The sequence below is a fragment of the Canis lupus genome, chromosome 6 (genome assembly GCF_048164855.1).
Source record: "Canis lupus baileyi chromosome 6, mCanLup2.hap1, whole genome shotgun sequence".
Lineage (NCBI taxonomy): Eukaryota > Metazoa > Chordata > Mammalia > Carnivora > Canidae > Canis > Canis lupus.
In genome coordinates this window covers 51,506,081-51,525,861 of record NC_132843.1, presented here as the reverse complement: position 1 = coordinate 51,525,861, position 19,781 = coordinate 51,506,081, and the positions used below count along the sequence as shown (strand labels likewise).

Sequence of the window (19,781 nt, the reverse complement as noted above, 5' to 3'; positions counted from 1 at the left end):
ACGGAAATAATACTGTCTTCTTGGCATCTAATATTCACCATTTTTTAAAGTTATTTTCTCACCAGCCCAAAGACAAGTAAACATCGTGATGAGTCCAGATCTGGGAACAGTAAAGCCCCATTTCAGAAAATTTGCAAAAGATAAACCATGCAAGTGGCAGAAAAGTTTGTGAAATTATTCTGAGGAAACTGTTTGCCACTGACTACAAAGGGGCTGAAATCTGTTTCTGGGTCTACTGTGGTTTGCTATTTCGTTGCAAAGAGATTTCAGGGGTCTGAGGTGGCTTTATGCTTTGGTTTGCCCTAATTCTTTTCCTTCACTTTGACTGCATTGCAGGAATAGGGTGGCCATACTCCAGCTTTAGGTCTGTTGTTGTCACGGAGTAATTAGTAATAATAATGCTTCCTTTTACTGCCAAAAGTGTCTCGGTTAACACAAGAGTGTATATGTGTACTCTGTGCAAGACCTATCCAAATAGCAGTGACTCAGGTTTTAATAAAGGTCTGCATACAACAACAAGCATAGACTTCTTCTTAGTTAACTATCCAAAAGTGGCATCTGTTTTGTTTTTGGTTTTCCTCTTTGAAAATTTTGCCTCTCTCTTTTTTTAAATTTTTATTTATTTATTTATTATTTTTTTTATTGAGGTAAAATTGAGTTTGAGTGTTTGATGAGCTTCCTGGCTTCAGAGATTTAGCTCACTTCGGGCCTACCTGAAAGCACCATACCTAATATGTTTCCCTTCTCTAGCTAGGGGTAAGTTGGGGCCTTAGGGTACCTCTTGAAATGAGTATTTCATTTTAAGAAAATAGTAGTTTGTTGTGTATCTGTGTTCCAGTTTATAACTATGTAACAGCGCTACCCACTAGGAATTTCCAAGCAGTCATACCAAATGTAACTTTATGACCAGGCCTAGTGCAGGAGCATTTTGCAGAAATGAAACAACCCCAACTGAACTAAATTGAACTTGCTGTGTTACTGATAGAAATGATAGAGGAGCCCATTATTCAAGCTTATCTATTCATCATTTCTGTCTATGTGGTTTTCCAATTAGCTTCTTGAAAAGAAATATTGTTTTGGTCAGAATTTTTATTTACTTTTTAATTTCCTTTTTATTTCTTCATGGTACTTGGAATAGATCGGCATAGAGCAGACGCATCAATCAACTGAGTCACCAGGCTGGATGCTGGTAAAGATAAAAAAAAAAATCATTAAAACAGAGAACTGCCTTTGAGTTTATAGTGTAGTGTGGAAGACAAAATATATACACCATGTTTTTGGTTTGTTGGTGCATAATCTTGATAACCTGGAACATGTGTCTGCATTTTCTCTCTGTTACCGGAATCTCCTGTCTTTGATCCTCTATGCGAGCTTGTGGACATCTTAGCTGGAAGACGGAGTACTAATTTAATTGAGGAAAGCATATTAATGAGGAACTGAAGGTAAAGGTGATGGAGCCCTGTCCTAGAAAGACCTACAGATACTCATGGAAAGCTTAAGGACAAGACAATCCTTGCATGACAAATGCCAGATGAATGCTGTAGAATCTGAGAGGGAAAAGAGATGAGATGGGCTTTGGAGGGACAAGGAGAAGTCTCCTGCAGGAAGTGAGTGAACTAGGTTTTGAGATGAGCAAGAAGACCACACTATGCAGACAGAGCTTGGACCCTAGCAGAAGTTCTGGGACCCCAAGTGGGGCACAAAATCAGCAGTATAATTGTTGGGGAGTTGAGGGAACAGTCACATGGACACAGTGAGGGAGGTCCCAATGGTGGCTGCATGGAACAGTGGATGCCGATGTGAACCAAGGACTAGATGGACCCTTGCTCCAGTGTGATGGCTTTATTCATATCTCTTCAAACCAGCCTAAACCCCAGGATGATGATGGCAGTGAGGAGAGGAGACTCCAGGTTAACTGAAAAGACACTGCCCTATTCTAGTGAAGTGGGGCTCGAAATTAACATTGAATAGAGGTTTGGAAAGCAAAGAAAGCCAGTTTTCTTGTACACTTATATTTGCAGACTGAGATGTACTATTTGTGTCTCTATGACAATCTTACTAAATGTTCATGCCGCTGGCTTGGGAAGGGAGCCCAGGGAGGCCCTTGTCTCTAGGGCCCATCATCAGTCCTATGGCACCTATGACTTAACAGAGATTGACTTACTTGCAAGGTGGTTGCGCAACCGAGCAACAGGGGTCTGGATGCTTTCCTACCGCTAAAGTGACTCAGTACAAAGTGACTGAGTCCATCCAGCTGAAGCTACAAAATTAGACTATAAATCTCAGAAGAGCACAGAGCATTACCTGTCAACTGGTTAACTTACCATTTGCCTCAGTTCCTCCTGAAGCGAATGGACAGTTTTCCCTGTAGTACTTCATTTGACATTTCTGTTCCCCTCATAAGCATAAAAGGGGAGATGTTAGAGCAAACAAAACATTTCCTTTAATAGTGGGACAATGTATATTCCAGAAATCAGCACACATGTTGCTTAATCATACATTTTCAAAAATATATAGTCTTTATTTTTTTTTAAGATTTTATTTAATTATTCATGAGAGACACAGAGAGAGAGGCAGAGACACAGGCAGAGGGAGAAGCAGGCTCCATGCAGGGAACCCAATGTGGGACTCCATCCCTCGTCACCAGGATCACACCCTGGGCTGAAGGCAGCACTAAACCGTGGAGCCACCCAGGCTACCCTATAGCCTTTATTTTTAAGAAAAGTTTGCATTAGATTCTTTGCTACATCAGATTTAATATGCCTGTCTTTCTTGCCAACATCAAGCTGGTTAGCTAATTTCCTACACGAAGTGGTCCTGCCTCATGAAAGGCAAGCTTGTTAGTGGAATGAAATAGAGCAGGATCAACGTGTTTTCACACAGCATATTGTGAACATCAGCATGGAAAAATAGGCAATGTCATCATAAATCCCCATTTCTCAAGTCTCTTGAAATAAGAGTTGGCCAACCTAGTTCAAATTATCCACGGGTTATTTTGCAGAAATCTCTTGGGTAGAGACGAAAATTGAGCCAAAATCAGAATTACTGAGTGGCATTTATGATTTGTCCTTCTTCCCAACATCTTGAGGTCCTAATGAAACCTACCAATCATAGCGCCTGGCCGTGCACTCCCTAGAAGTGAAGGCAACGTGTTTCCATTACACTGGGGCAGGACACAAATTGAAAATGTCAGCTTGCATTTTTTTTTTGTCTTATTGTTTTCTTTTTCTTGTAGCTATAGATGAGACTATAGAGTAGGAAGGGTTTAGTCTCTGAAAGAGGCTTCCTGGGTTGGTTGGCTCAAAGAAAGAAACAGCAGTAGTGGATGCTTTGTATTACCTGTACTAAAATTTCACTTTATCTTATTCATTTCTTTAATCAAAGTAATCAATAGTAAAACCTTAAATCTTGGTTTATAACATTTACCTTTTTAGAATAAGGCAAAAAATTAAATAGAATCACAATTCAATTTTTAAAAACTCACAGGGGAAGAGGGAAAGCAAAATAGATATAGTAGCAAGATGCCTGGGTGATTCAGTCTATTAAGCGTCTGCCTTCGGCTCAGGTCACGGTCCCAGGGCCCTGGGAACAAGTCCCATGTCCATCTCCCTGCTCAGAAGAGAGCCTACTTCTCATTCACCCCCTGTTGCTTGTGCTCTCTCTCTCAGTCTCTGTCAAATTAAATAAAATCTTAAAAAAAAAAAAAAAAGATGGGACGCCTGGGTGGCTCAGTGGTTAAGCATCTGCCTTTGGCTCGGGTCATGATCTTGGAGTCCTGGGATTGAGCCCCACATCAGGCTCACCACAGGGAGCCTGCATCTCCCTCTGCCTATGTCTCTGCCTCTCTCAGTGTCTCTCATGAATAAATAAATAAAATCTTTTAAAAAATAGGAACAGCAATGCCATGATATCTATGGATGGTAAGATTATAGATTATTTTTATTTTCTCCTTTTTACTTTTGTGCATTCTCTAGGTTTACTATTATAATCATAAACTTTTCATGGTTTTTTTTTTTTTGAGGGGAAGAGAATAAGTGCCCATGAGAAAAAAACTCCACATATTCTAATAATTGTGACATATTGGGATACAACTGACAGGGAGTATGGTAAATGAGACCTAATATTGAAAAGGTTTTGTGGTCTATAACAGAATGAATAAATTGAGTTTAGTCATGTAGAATCAACAGTGGTGGAAAATGGAATGTTCCTAGATTCTATGCATTCATTGCAGAAGTCCTTATTCCCAGTATTTTTTAAAAGATTTTATTTGTTTATTCATTAGAGACACAGAAAGAGAGAGGCAGAGACATAAGCAGAGGGAGAAGCAGGCTCCATGCAGGGAGCCCAATAGGGGCCTGGATCCTGGGACTCCAGGATCACGCCCTGAGCCAAAGGCAGATGCTCAACTGCTGAGCCACTGAGGCGTCCCCCTTATCCTAGTATTATAAATTTTTCCCTCAGTTGGTGGGTCTGTGCTTAGATCAAAATCTGTTATCCTATCTGATAGAACAGAGGCACAGTGGGATGTCTGGCAAGTGTATCTCCTTTGTGGAGCTGATAGCACCCCCTCACCTCACCACAAGCGTTTATTTGCCTCCAATGATTCATGACAATGTCAGTGAGTCTAGGAGAGGGGTGAAAAATTGAGAGAAATAAGGGAAAACACATAGCAAATCCATCATCCGTGGCTCCGAGTTACATGCATAAATTGCTAATGGACCCCTTTGTTTTGACGTTTGTGGGGAGAAGCTATTACTGAAGTTACATTGCAGTGTGATTGCAGGAACATGGGACAGAGTCTGAAATGGAAAAAGGAACTTTGCTCTGATGACCAGACCCTCTGAATGGGAGGGAGTCATGGAGTCTTTATGGGAACTGGTCCTTGGAACTTGTGTGAACTCAGCCACCTGGATAGACATGTGCAGGGCCGAGGGAAAAAGGGGCTGTGTAAACCCACTGCATGACCCCCACTTTAACATCTCAGGGCCAAACAGTCCTCTTGTAGGGTCCTCCCCACCCCCAGCTACATGCACTTGGAGTGCACATTCTCATTCCTACAGCCAAAGAGCATCATGGGCCAGGTAAGCCACCCATGTCACGACGTGATAGGAACAAGCTAGAGAAACAGAACTCAGCTCAAAGCACACCTATCAGCTCCCTAGACCAGCAGCTCTGCTGGCCACCAGGACCACTGAGCTACAGCAACAGAAGCCACAGCAGAGAGGAGCAGGGCTTCTATCATTGTTTTAGGAGCTCTCTTGGGGATCCCCAGGAATGCTGGGAGGAAAGGGGCTTTGGAAGGGTCCTGGGTGATGCATTCACAGGTGTGGGTCTAGAGCCAGCATGCCTGCTCCCGAGACCACATCAGAACCAAAAAGCTCATACTGCCTGGATGCAAATACAATAGCAGAAGAGCCTCACTCGTGGGTTTGTGTCACTTGAACAGTTATGTAACTTCACATAGAGAAAAAGCAAGTTCATAGCCACAGAAAGAAAACTAACTTTATCCAACCATCCCACCTTCAGAGTGTGTAACTTGGAGGGAAATGACATGTTTTTGGCTGCTTTGTGAGTGTTCTTGAGGATCTGTGTGTGTGTGAGTGTGTGAGTATGTGCATCTGTGTTCACCTTGTCCCAGGAAATATTTAGGTCCATTTAAAACAGAACCAAACATGAATATGTTTTAAAAGAGGAATCTAAGTAGCGCAAATGCCAAGCCACCACAGACGTAAGCTAAGCCAAATGACAATTTAAAAAGTAAGACATGCAAGTTTGGGGAGCCCCTGCTGCTAACTCTGCAGAGGGAATAAACATTCTTGGAGTACCTGCCCTGGGCCAGGCACGTGATGGCCATTTTGTCTCCTGCCCTTCAAATAGGGTTGGTCTAGGGATAGATTAAGCATCCTTGTGTTTCACTGTTGCCTACAAAGTGCTGTTTCTCCCTCTTCTCTGCCTCTCCTATAGAGACTCTGGAGATAAGATTATGAGATAATACTACCAAATACCCCTCTCTGTGGCATGCTTCTTCAGAATTAAAGGATCCTAACCTTCATTATTTGAAAATGTTCATGCCCAGTGCTTGCCTCCCTGTCATTACTCCTGCTCTAATTCTTGCTAATTTCAATATCCACATGGACTATGTTTTCAAATACTGGCCTGCTGTCCCACACCATATTTTCCACTACACCTGAGATCCTCAGTCCTGTGAGCATAATCTAGACACTGTCATCAGCAAAGTATGGCATCTTATCCATCATGTTGGTTTCTAACCCGCATACCCGATCTTTGTATCTCATTCATTCTAGTACCCTGATTCCAACGATTCTTTGACCTCACTCCACTAGGACCCCAAACCCACTTTTCCACTGGCTATCAGCTCCTAAGGTCCTCATTATCTTCCTTTCGATTCCAGGATCCATTACTATCTCTCCTTTACACACCTGCCCCTTTTCCCTCCTTCAATCTCACATTTCTCTAGTCCAATAACTCCCACTTTTCTAGATGTCATCTTTCTGCTTTCCTCTGTCTCTCCAAACTAAAGATATCTTTCTCTCCTCCTTTCCCCTCTCAGTTGATAACCTTGAAAAAATAAGATCATTCAGAAGCAAGCTTCCCCATACTCCTGCCATGATATTTCACCATATACAGCTCTCTTTATGAACTACCTGTTTTGCATTTATAGTGATCAACCATACACGTTCCTTTCTATAGGCACGTATCATCTCTCACACTCTCAGGGATCTCATTCTACAATTCTCTCTCTCCTGGCATCAATCTCCCCTCTTTGTTGTAGTATCACCTGTATTTTTAAAAAAGGAAGGAAGAGAGAGAGGGCAAAGGGCAGAGGGAAAGGAAGGAAAAGAATCCTCCCTCCATCCCACATTTCTGGCCAGCTATTATCCCAGGTTTCTGCTATTCACTGTTTAACTTCATCATTATGGCTAAGAGTCATCCTGAACAACACTGCACCTTTTCTCTTTCCGTTCTCTCTTTCCCTCATTCCAATCAGACTAAGTCTACTAATATTGTTCTTGCCAAGAACACCAGTGACCTTCATGTTGCCAAATCCAATAACCAAGTCTCGGTCTTACTGTCCTTATGTATCTGTATCCTGAAACAGTTCCTTCACTTAACCCCCAATACTACTCTGTGGGTCACCTGACACACCTGACACCTGTTGTCAATCTCCAATCTGATTTCTCTCCTTCTCCCTAACTTCTATTAATTTAAGTGCTCCAGGAGTCAGTCGTTCTGAGCACATTCATCCCCTAAGTAATATCCTATAGGCCATGGCTTTAAATGCCCTTTTTCTGCAATGACTCTTGCATTTCAATCTCAAACAGCTGAACTTTAGGTATCTAAATCTAACTCCCTGCTTTACACCCTCACTTGACATCTAATAAGAATCTTAAATCTAACTTGGTTAAAATAACTTGGGAATCCCACTTTCTTTTTCTTTCTCTGTCTCTGTTCAATGGATAAATGAAAACTCCATTTTTATTGATTGCCCAAAACAAAAACTTCAGTCATCTTTGACTCTTCTTTTCTTCCATACCCAACATTAAACCCATCATCAAATTCTGCTAGGTTTACCTTTGAGAAGAAACAAAAGTTCTTAGATATGACACCAAAAGCAAATAATTTGGACCTCACCAAATTTTAAACTTTTATGCTTCAAAAGATAGGTCAATAAAATTAAAAGGTAACCACAGATTGGGAGAAAATATTTGCAAAGCATACATATAACAAAGGTCTTGTGTCCCAAATATATGAAGCATCCCTGTAATTCAATGATGAAGAAACAAACATGCCAATTAAAAAGTAAGAATATTTGAATACTTCATCAGAGAAGACAAACAGATGGTTAATAAATGCATGGAAATGTATTCGACATCATTAGTCATTAGGGACATGCAAATTAAAATCACAAAGCACTATGTCATGTCTACTAGAATGACCATAATAGAAAAGGTGAAAAGAAGTTTTGGTGAAGATATGGAGAAACTGAATCCTCACACATTGTTGAGTGTTAATATATAATGATACAGTCACTTTGGAAAACAATTTTTCACTCTCTTAATATGCTGAGTGTACACTTACAAGAACATACAGAAATTCCATTGCTTGGTATCTACCCAACAGAAATGAAAACCTATGTCTACACAAAGGCTTGTACATGAATATTCACATAAACATCATTCATATTCACCATTAAGTAAGACCATCCAAATGCCCATCAATTGATGAATAGATAAAATGTGGTGTATTTACACAATGGAATACTATTTAACAACAAAAAGGAATGGACTACGGCTCCACTCAACAACCTAGATTTTCAAAAACAGAATGCTAAGTGAGAGAATCAAGACTCAAATCAAGAATGTAATAAAGATTACATGTTGTATGATATAATTTATATGAAATGCCCAGGAAAGGTAAATCCATAGCAGCAGAAAGCATATTAGTGGTTGCCTGCAACCAGAAATGAGAACAGGAATTAAATGTAAATAGGAATAGGGGATCTTTTGGGGGTGATGGAAATGTTCTAAAACTGGACTGGGGTGATGGCTGCATAAATCTATAAATTTTCTAAACTTTCAAATTGAATGAAATGTGTGATGTGTAAATTAGACCTCCAAAAAGTTGTTTTTAAAATGGGAAAAAAATATCCAGATATGACCAGTATTTTTATTGCCTCTCCTACTAATCATCTCAGCTACTATATTTTATTTCAATTATTTTAATAACTTAACTGAAGTTTCTGTTTCCATCCTTGACCCTTTAGAATCTGTTCTTCATACAACTTACAGAAGGATCTTTCAAAATATGAAACAAATACCATGACTTTGCTCAAAAGTCTCTAATGGCTCTTCATTCTGCTCCAAATAAAATCCTGAGTTTAATGGCCAACAAGGTGCTGCATGCTCTGTTCTGTGAGCTCCCTGACCCCCCTCTATTACTCTTCTCTCACTCTTCAGTCCCAGCCACACAGGTCTTCCTGTGCTCTTCAACACACCAATCCTACTCCTGCCTCAGGGCCTTTGCAATTACTCCTCTCCCTGTTTGGAATATTCTTCTTTGAGATATCTTCATGGGCAGTCTCATTTCATTCAGGTCTCCCAGATGATATCAAAGAAGACATACCTGACCACACCCTATTTAAAGAAGAGCACTAGTCCTTACTCCCATCCCCCACCATATCATCCCTATCCTTTTAGCCTGCTTATTTTTCTTTATAGAACTCATTACTTTACTTTCTGACACATTCTGGTTGAGGTGTGTATGTCTGTGTGTGTGCGTGTGTGTGTGTGTGTGTGTGTGTGTAGTCCTACCCTACCTAGAAAGGAAATTCCATAAGGACAGGGATTTTGTCTCTTTCTATTTTGTTTATCACTTTTATTTGATTCCCACAATCACCATGCAAGTTAGTTCATCTTACTTATAGAGGAAAACAATGAAGCTCACAGAGGTGTAGCAGTTTATTAAAAATCACACAGCCAATGTTTATGCAAGCTAGAATTTGAGGCCAAGGCTGTCTGACTCCAATGTCATGGAGTCATCATCTCTACATCAAGACAGACTCCCAAAAAACGCAGTTAAACCAAATCCCACTGAACAAAATTTTATTTATTCTGTTCCTCTTAAATCAGAGTTAATGGTCTTAATGATTTTTAATTCTTTGAGTCTGGATACATCAGCAAGATCTATGCAACAGTAAGAAATGTAGCTGTGATATCTTGGCTTTCTCACATTTGCTCTAGCCTGTAAAGAAGTCAACCTTCTTATCCTAAAAGTTGAAATAAACACATTTCAGAAAAATTAAAAATTCCAAGCACTTACATAAATCGAAACTAACATCAAGATTAGAAGGGTAGGAATACATAAGATAGATGACACCAATTCATCACAGTAACTTTCTTCCTCCAGCGTGTAATATATTACACATCTTCATAGCATCCCGTGTGATTTATTAGTGTAATCAGAGGATAGCCATACCTTTTTAAATATTTTTTTTTACTCAAAAGTTGTACACACAAAATGTAATCAAGGAAAGAATAAAATACTTATTTATGTCTAAGCTCATCTCAATGTCAAGAGACTCTGTTTTGCCATTTTCTTCCTTCTATCTCTTCTTTCATGTCTTAGAAATATTTTAAATATACAGATGTATTTGTGGACACGGTGGTGAAACCAGAATGCTCTGAGCATATTAATTAGAACCAGAGAGAAAAGAAAGGAAAAGAAAGGAAAGATGGCACCTTGAGTAATGAGAGCATGGTTCATTACAGAAAACAAAAACATAGGAACTCTCCTCCAAAAACATAGGAAACCCCCATGGTGTATCCCTCCCTTTGTAAGTTCTGAATGTGGGGATGTCGCTAAATAGAAGACAGCACTTCCTCCAAAGAGTACACCCATTACTCAGAAAGACAAGCAAGAATTTGCTCCCCAGTCTTCTCTCTGGAGTTCCAGAAGATGAAGAGGAATTAGCCATGCTGCCTAGACTGAGAGTCATCACCATGGTTACCACGGGAAATGAAAGTAAGTACCCCACAGCCAACCACTCCAACTCCGGTTTGAGGCTCAGCACAAACTTAACATGATGCTTGGAAAGAATGCATTTTGACACCATCATAGCCCAAAAGGAAAAAAGCTGATTAGAATTTCAGGCTTGCTGTTGTACATCAACACAGGGTAACCACAAAAAGGAAATGAGCTTTTTCATTTGAAATCTGCAGCTACCTTTACAAAACAGTTTTAAGTTCCTTGCAGTAAATTCCTATGCAATCTCTAAGGTTCCTCCCCCAAGATCTGCTGTGAAGTCTGTTGACAACAATAATCAGGGGGATGGAGTCAAACTCTAAAATCACTCATGCATCCTTCTCCAATATAGAATAATAAAAACACGATATATTTGTGCTTGAAGCAATACATCATGTTTATTTGGAATTTAGTAACTGGAATTAGAAATCATCATACAATCCTTGTAGCTTGACCCATCTATTTAGAGACCCTAGGATGATTTGCCTCCCATCATTATATTTGGACTTCTGTGCCACGTTCAGGTTATCAGAGTTTTGAACACAGAGCATTTATCAGTGTCTTAAGAAAGAATATTGATGCAAGAGATACTATAGTTTTGTTTGTAGTTATTAAAATGCACTCCATCAAACTTGAGAAAGCAAAGGACCTGCCTGGAGGAAGAGATGCAATTAATTAGAAAGGGTTGATGAATTCTCTCCACTGCCCAATGCACCCAGCTGCCCACTTCATAGGGAATGGACACTTAATAAAGGGTTGTGGGTGCTTTTTGTTGGACAACTTTTATTAACATCCATTCTAATTATAAAAATAGTAAATATTCAATGCAGAATACTTGAAGAACACAGAAGACAGAACTGGACCAGAGTTAGAAGCCTTGGTTGAGTTCTTACTTTGATTGGGCAGCCTACGGTAAGATCTTACCTCTCTTTGTCCTCATTTGTAAACATGACAATCGCCATCTTCCTATCCTACCTCACCTGCCTTCTGCTCTGAAGGTTCAATGAATTAATGCAAGTAAAAGTGTTCTAAAACGGATATTTGTAAACAGAGGCACTTGCCATCGTTTCTTACTTTCAAGGCATGGAGATAATATGCCAGGGGTATATACATTAAGGGTGTCCTGGGATCTTCTCACTTTTATGCAATTTTTCCCTGTTTGTTGATCTTGCTCTTAACAAGATAGATGGAGAAACACTCCATTGGGTAGGAGAAAAATATTTCCAAATCCTTAATCTTTCATCTTTAGCTATAATGCTCTTCATTATTAGAATCACACTGTTGATTATGATTAATATTATATCAACTCCATGAAATTAGTTATTCAAGGTGAATGTGATGAGAAATAGCTATCTTCTTCCACTTCTAGTGTCCTTAAATCTTCCATTGTTAAAACAATTTGCTACCTCTACATTTTGTCAAATTTAACTCTTGTGGATTCTTAAGGAATTCCAGTCTCAAATATGATGAAAAAGAATGAACTAAGCAATGACTTCTTCCAATTTTTTATTGAACTATAATGCGCATGTCAAAAAATAAGCCTAAACTAACAGATAATTTTCATAATCTAAACACACCAGTATAACTACTATCAGATCAAGGAACAACCCCAACCGCATTAAGCAACACACTGTAGCATCAAATGTTCATCCCCAATGTATTCTTTACTATTACAAATCTATTACACGGAATATAAAATTTTAGTATATTTACATTCAATCATGTAAATATAAATGTTAATCCAAACATATACAGAGTGGTTTCTTTGACAAATATGAAAGGATTGTTGGTCTCAATGAGGTATAGTCCGCCTAACCATTAGATTCCTCTGCTGTTGTCAATCAAAACATTTAAGTAATTGTGATTCCTTGAGACAATTTCTAAACATGCCACACAATTTTAATACTGTGATGAGGTAGTAAGTTAGAGAATTCCAATCAAGGTAGAAAAATAATCACGAAAGTGATTAAAACAATCATGACACTATACTAATAATATCTGCCTATTTTGTTTACAATGAAAACCAAACATGAAGGCTTATATTTTGCCCAGGTGGAAAGTTAATGGCTTGGATATATAAATATCCACTTTCTCTCTCAACCCACTTGGCTGTTGTCATGCATGGAGGCCTAATAGTACACCTGTTTCATGGAATTGTCAGGAGGAATGAAATGAATCTTCTTCCCAAACTAAGCTGCCACTCATGGTGCCATGAAAGCAGAGGAGAGGATTCATGTTGCAGGTTTCTCTGTTCATGATGTGTCCTAACTCTGTAGCCCAACTCACAAATGGTCTGTTTTTCTGTGACAGGAGAGAGTAGTCTATCCTTGCAAACCTGAGGCACCCAGGATATTCCACTTCAGCTGTACAGCCCCAGAAATGTGTCTGGACATCCACACTTTGTTGAGACTTAGATTTCCTGCTGGTATAGGTACAGCTGTGATGAGGTCAATCGTAGGAAATGGATCTAAATTACTTACCTTAATTCAGCTGTGATATAGTACTCAAATACCACTAATATCTCCATGAAACCCAAGCTGCCGTCTAAATAATATCAACTCTTCAAAATGACTGCAAGATAAAGTTAATTCTTCAATCTCAAGAAACCTTCCTAAGCCACATTTGCATTCATCCAACTTGTCATCTTAACTGTCCTGACCATACTCTCTGCTCATTTAGCATATATCTGCTGAGTATTTGCATTGTGCCAGGCACTCTGCCAGACACTGGTATACAGTCACGAGTAGAGCAAAAATGGGCCGTAACTTCAGAATGTTTATAGTCTACTAAAAGAGGCAAATTAATGAAATAATCCACAAAAATATCTTGGTCTTTTATGCCACCACACCTTTTTTCTTACATTACTTGTCCCCATTGGTTTTTAAATCCAACTCCTCTTCCACGATCCAGTTGAAATATCTTTATCCATGGCACAAGCTTCCTGTAACCAACTCCAAGTAGCCCATAGTAACCTGCTTCTTTTCAACCCCATGCACTGTTGACCATACCAGTATCACCACATTTTCTAAATGCATGCCACTAGTGAGCACATAATACAAGGAAGACACCAATAACTGGCCACAGTACTCTTCCCAGTGGCCAAGAAGTAGCCTCAAGATCTCCTCAAATACAAAAAGTCTGATGGCCACTACCAATCAACTGGAGTTAAGTCTTGAACACTAATAAAAAATAAATTTATTATTAAAAAAAAGAAAGAAACATAACATCATTCTTAGTCCATTCCATTAACTAGGTAATGACCAGTAAACTCTACTCTCTGCTGTCATTATATCCTCCCACGTGGGTATTATCTCCACAAATATAATCTAAACAATTTAAGTGACAGACCGTACCTTATGTTCCTTTTAACAGTTCTAATTCAGCAACTATATGTTGAGCACAGACTGTGAAAGATCCCTGTTGTTGATACTGCAAGATATACAGAGATGAATGAGATAGAGTCCCTACTGCCATCAACTACTAATTTTTTTGAGGGATAAAAAGTTCACATATATCTACAATTTGAGGCAAAGTAAAAGGAATGTGTAAGAAAAGCCTGGAGGTTTAGAGAAGCCATAGATGAGATCCAGCTGGAAGAACAGGAGAGGTTTCTTAGAGGAGGTGGCATCTGAGATGGACACTGTTGATTGGAGAAGGAGGAAAGCCAAGGCAGAGTGTCACTCTCCAGGCATAAAGAAGGACACACACAAAGCCAATAAAAAAGGAAAGTTTAGAATCCTTCAAGTATTCTCCTTTGGCTCCAAAGTACTTAGTATGACATCTCATTCATTGTAGATATTCAATGAGAGCTGGCAATTAGAGACTTTAGGCAATACTTGATAATTACAACATAAAGGAACCAAAGATTCTGTGAGCGCCTCACATGTGTGCGTGCACACACACACACACACACACACACACACTCCAGAATAGCAGACATTTCCTAAGTGGCACTCTAGGCTTCACTAGGTTACAGAGTAAAAATGAGCTGACTTGGAGTAGATGCATCTTTCTAGTCATGGTAATGCTGCTAATGGATTGTAGCTTTGTTCTTTTAAGATTATGGATCTGAGTAGATTTTTGGTCTCCAATGTTTTGAAGAATTCATGTTCAGTGGGTATTCCTGGGCTAATAATAAATGGTATATGGAAAGGAGTTCTGTATTCAGGTTAACTTAAAGGGACAGCAAGATAAGTGAGGTTTACCAGTTGTCCCTTTCACAGTACTTCTCCAAGACAGGTATTGGCTATGATTCTCCAAGAGGAAGGGGGATTATATGATCATTCCCTAAATGCATTTGACCATAGTCTATTTTTTTAAAGAATGGAGACAAGTATTCCTTAGAACACCTTGTGATTTCATAAGTTAGATGCAATTATTAAGAAAATATAGAAAATTAAATCCAGTTTTGCCTAAATGGTGGAGACAGAGGTCTCAACCAGTAAATGCCAGCTTCCAGGAAATCTTGTAGATGCTTGATGTGTCTATTCCTTTTCCATCCACCCTCCATTTTTACCACATCATTTCCTACCCTACCCACGAAGGATAATAAAAGCTAACATTTGTTGAACCTTCACTTTGTGCCAAGCCTTGTTGTAAATGCTTTAACCCTCATCATCATCTTCAGCACTCTTATGATTCCAATTTTATAAAGGAGACAACTTAAGGCAAAGAGAAATGGAGAAATTTTCCCTTGCTTACCTATACAGTAAGTAGTAAAGCCAGTATATAAATGCAGGCAGAGCTAAGGCTAAGGCTTCTAACCACCACTCTGGTATCTACCCCCAGAGAGTGAGGAAAGGGGGGAGAGATCACATGAAGGCCCTTGCTCCTCTCTTTCCCCCACTGCTTATGACCGTTGGTCTGCCAATGCTCCCCTCCCCACCTACCCCGACACTGCCACTCCCCATCCAGTCTTCAGGGAAATGGAGTCCAGTTGTCCCTCACATGGTGCCTGGTGGTTCTGATAAGACCATCTCAGTCTGGCCATGTTGTCTTTCATTTCCTTACTCCAGAATGTGAAACGTCCTCCTAAATATCTCACTCAGCATTCCACCTTGATGAGACAAATCACAAGTTTGGGGAGGAAGCAGATCATACAGCCTTAGCAATTACTCTAGGCAAACGGTGTCACAGAAATTAACACACATCACTTGGATTTGACTCAAATTTCTTGCAGAAGGCTGGGGGAGGGCAGCTCACTCCTCTGGCCCTCAGCAGTCTGCCCCAATTTTTTACTAGTTCTTCTTAAAGAAAAAAAAGAAACATTCCTTCAGCTTCCTCCCTCACCCTCTGTCCTCAAACACCACTTCACAGTCACTCCCAATTCCCACTCAGAACCTTTTCTTGTACCTCCTTTCTCTCCTCTCATTATGTATTCATCTCTCTGCTCCTCTTTGCCTCCCACTGCCGTGTGACAAATCCCTCTTAAAATAACACTGGTGACTCACCCAGCGGATACTGTATTCCATTTATGTATAACTTCATTTCTCCAAGGGGCACAGAGAATTTCACAGATATTCAGTGTTATTTTTATCTCGTCCTTTTAAAAAGATTGTCTGTCAAAAGGGAATAAAAATGCAGTTTAGGCTTTTGTCTGAATGACTTGAGCATTAAGGCTGATACAGTCTTTTTACGCTTCCAGGTCTCATCCTTCTCCACATCCCCTTCTCCTTGGTGCAGTTTTTTTTTTTTTTTTTTTTTTTAATTCCAGGATCTATTAGTGACCACACCAGGAATTTGACTAAAATCTTACCATCAGTTGTGCTCTTTCTTAACCAGTCATCCAAGCTGGAAGCCTCAGAGCAACATCACTTCCTCCAACCGCTTCATCCTGCACACCCGTTACTAACCAAACCATTAGGTCCCACCTCAGACTCCTCACTCCTATTCCCACTTCTGCAACCTCATCCAAGCCACCACCTCCTCTAGCCTGGCCTGATGCAGTGGTTGCCTTACTATCCCCTCCACCTCCAGCCATTTTAGGCAGGGGTCCTCCATTTACATTCCTACCCTTTTCCAGAGCACTTGTGGCTTCTCAGTCTAGTCTTAGCTACCTGGCCTCTGTGACTCCTGAGTCTACACCCCAGACATCCCAAGAATGAGCCGTGTCCCTCGACATGCCTGGTTTTGCGCGTACTCCCCACCCCCGGGCACAGGAGGAGCACCCATCTCTAGCTTCTCCTCCTGGAAAGTCCCTTTCCGCGTTTAAAAGCACTATTTAAAAAAATAAAAATAAAAGCACAATTTTTATATCACCTCTTCTGCAGAGCTTTTCCTACCTTCCCCAGGGCACTTTTAACTATTGTCTCTTCTGCATCTCCACCTATAGCTTTTTATGGTAACTGTTAGAGTAGATACATATAATATAATATAATATAATATAATATAATATAATATAATTTATTCCACAAAAACTTATTGGAAGGCTGTGATGTCCCAAACACTATGCCAGGCGCTACATACAGAGAGATCAAATTCACAGTCTCTACCCCAACTATGACACAAGACAAGAAACAAAGAAAAGTCATTGGGGGATCCCTGGGTGGCGCAGCGGTTTGGCGCCTGCCTTTGGCCCAGGGCGTGATCCTGGAGACCCGGGATCGAATCCCACATCGGGCTCCCGGTGCACGGAGCCTGCTTCTCCCTCTGCCTGTGTCTCTGTCTCTCTCTCTCTCTCTCTCTCTCTCTGTGTGACTATCATAAATAAATAAATAATTTTTTAAAAAGTCATTGATATTTCAGGGTGATATGAGCAATAATAGAGCTAAGCTCAGGGACTGAGTGGGCACATGAGAGGGCCGTCACCCAAGCAGGGGACATCACCAAGCTCTCTGAGAGAACAGGAACCCTGCGCTGTGGGAATATTCAAGTGGGAATGGCTTTGGGTACTGTACTTTCTCCCCACCAGATCATGGTCTCCACAATAGTGAAATAGATCCTGTCTCCCATGTACACTGCAAGTGCTTAACAAATACGCAGGAAACCGAATAAATCAGAAAAGGCTTGCTTGGTCTGTGGATCTGTAAAACCCCAGGGATATCAAAGTTATAGCTTTTCAACCCTGCCTCCTCCTTCCTCTTGGTGGATGACCAATCTTGGTCCCACAGATTCAATCTTAGCCAAGAAATAATGCAAGTAATAAGGTGATTCTGCAAATGCTGCTTTTACCCATCCCAGCCCTGGTTCCTTGCAGGGATCTGGAATGAAGTGGCTCACCTGAGGCATTTGGCATGACACTGAGCCACCTGCCAGTGTTGGGCGGTCACGCATCACTGATGAGCACGCTGGCTAGGTAAAAAAAAAAAAAAAAAAAAAAAGGCCCGAGAGGAAAAGAGAAAATGTGTCACACCCTGCAGGGCCAAGTTCAAAAGTCACTAGGTCCAGAGCCCCCTTTAAGTTGGCTTCCTAACACCCATTTCACTCTGTACTTCACTTTCCACCTGGCAACCAGTGTCATTTCTCACAGTCTGAAACACGAAGTGCACACTCCTGCTCTAGCTGACAAATCCCTGGGGGAAGTCTTCATCTCTCTACCTCACTTTTGTCCTCACCTTCATTATTCTCTAACCTTTGCTTTGTTCCTCGGTTGGTTGGTGGGTTGTATGAAACCACTTGCATTTCCTTAACCCATCTATCTCTCTGATCTGCAGGCATTTTCATGGCTGCTTGTTTTGTTTTGTTTTGCTGGAATGCACTGAAACCCTCTGGATAACTGACTTATCCTTCCATTTCGGGTTGAAGACTACTTTTAAAGAGAAGGAGGTCCCGCCCCCTTCCACAGGCTGATACCTGGGCAGGTTTGCACCTGCACACCTGAGGGACACATTCTCCACTCTCCCTCCTATCACCCTTCAGCCCTTGTAACATTCTGGTGAACTTGTCTGTGTAGCTGGGTAAGCTCCCCATAGGTAAGGACTGTGTCTGGTTTCCCCATTGCATGCCAGCACCCAGCATAGTGTCCAGACTGCACACATTTGGCACACAGAAGCATGTGTTGATTGAGTTGATGAAAGAATCCTGGAGAAAGGGGAGTAAAACACATTTTACCACAAGATAAGCTAGGTGAGAGCATAGACTTTGTTCTATTCACTGCTACATCTCAGTTTCTGGCACAGAGTAGACCCTCAAGAAGTATTTACTGAATGAACTAACTAATTAATTGGTTAGATAAAAATATTATGTAGGCTTGCTAGTCATTTAACTGGTTCTTTATATGTGGTTTGGTCTTCAGGAACTGGCTTCTGAAGAGAAGGTAGCATGATGTAGCCATCAACAGCATGAACTTGGACCACTCCTCTAAGGGTTCATATCTGAACTGTATCCCTCACAATTTTCATGTGTTAGTTGTTTCATCTTTAACTAAGGTTGGTTAGGTAACTAAATGTCTCAGCATCTGTAAAGCAATAAACTAGTGCTGGTGACAGAGTAAAAACTATTTAAGTATTTCTAGAAGACAGAACAGTATTACAAATGCAAAGTCAAGAAATGCTGCCCACAGTTAACAGGACAAGAAATAAAGGATAACTATATTACTTAAAGCTATAAACATAACTAACTGAAAATATCAACATAATCATATGTAGATGATGGCAGAAGATTGGAGCCAGGTGAGCTAAATCTTTGTGTTTTATAGAGGCAGCCACAGATAATCTCCAAAATTGACAACCCAGGAAATAGTGGTGTGTAACTCTTGGTGATTTGGAGGTGACTATCAGAAGGAATGTCAGCTGAAGAGTGAAAAGCAGTTCTCTGTGAGGAGGAAGATTAGAAAAGAGAAATAATAGGGTTTCCTCAGTAGCCCTTTTGTTCTATTTAAACTTTTGACCATGTTCGTGTGTCACTTTGATAAACTAAAAACATTTTAAAATAATTGCATAGAAAAAAATCAAATGGTAAGTACTTGTTAGGGTCTTCAAATACTTCCAATTTACCTTAAACATTCTGAAACTTATGAGGTGATGTGGTCAGGCTCTGAGAACTCCTATGTTACCTCCACTCTAGGAAGAGCCCTGCACCCCCACTCTCCTTCATGAGGCTGGGAGACTATGGAAAGTCAATGTCTTGAGATCAGGCTCAGTTTTTCAGTGACAATGTGCTCTTAGCCAAGACAATCAATCTCTCTGTGGCTCAGTTTTCTCACCAATTAAATTATAGTCACAGTTTTAGACTCACAGTATTATTACATCAGATACCTAGGAAAGCATAAAATACTGTACATATACTATAATCAAAGTGAG

General features: G+C 40.3%; 1 long non-coding RNA gene across 1 annotated transcript; it reads right to left on the bottom strand.

Annotated features, from left to right (window-relative positions):
• Positions 1–1,079: 1,079 nt before the first annotated feature.
• On the bottom strand, positions 1,080–15,543 carry LOC140634721 (uncharacterized). The gene is made up of 3 exons (XR_012032112.1): positions 15,432–15,543; positions 1,271–1,387; positions 1,080–1,186 (listed from the first exon to the last, which is right to left on the bottom strand). It is a non-coding gene; the product is annotated as an uncharacterized lncRNA (long non-coding RNA).
• Positions 15,544–19,781: the final 4,238 nt, after the last annotated feature.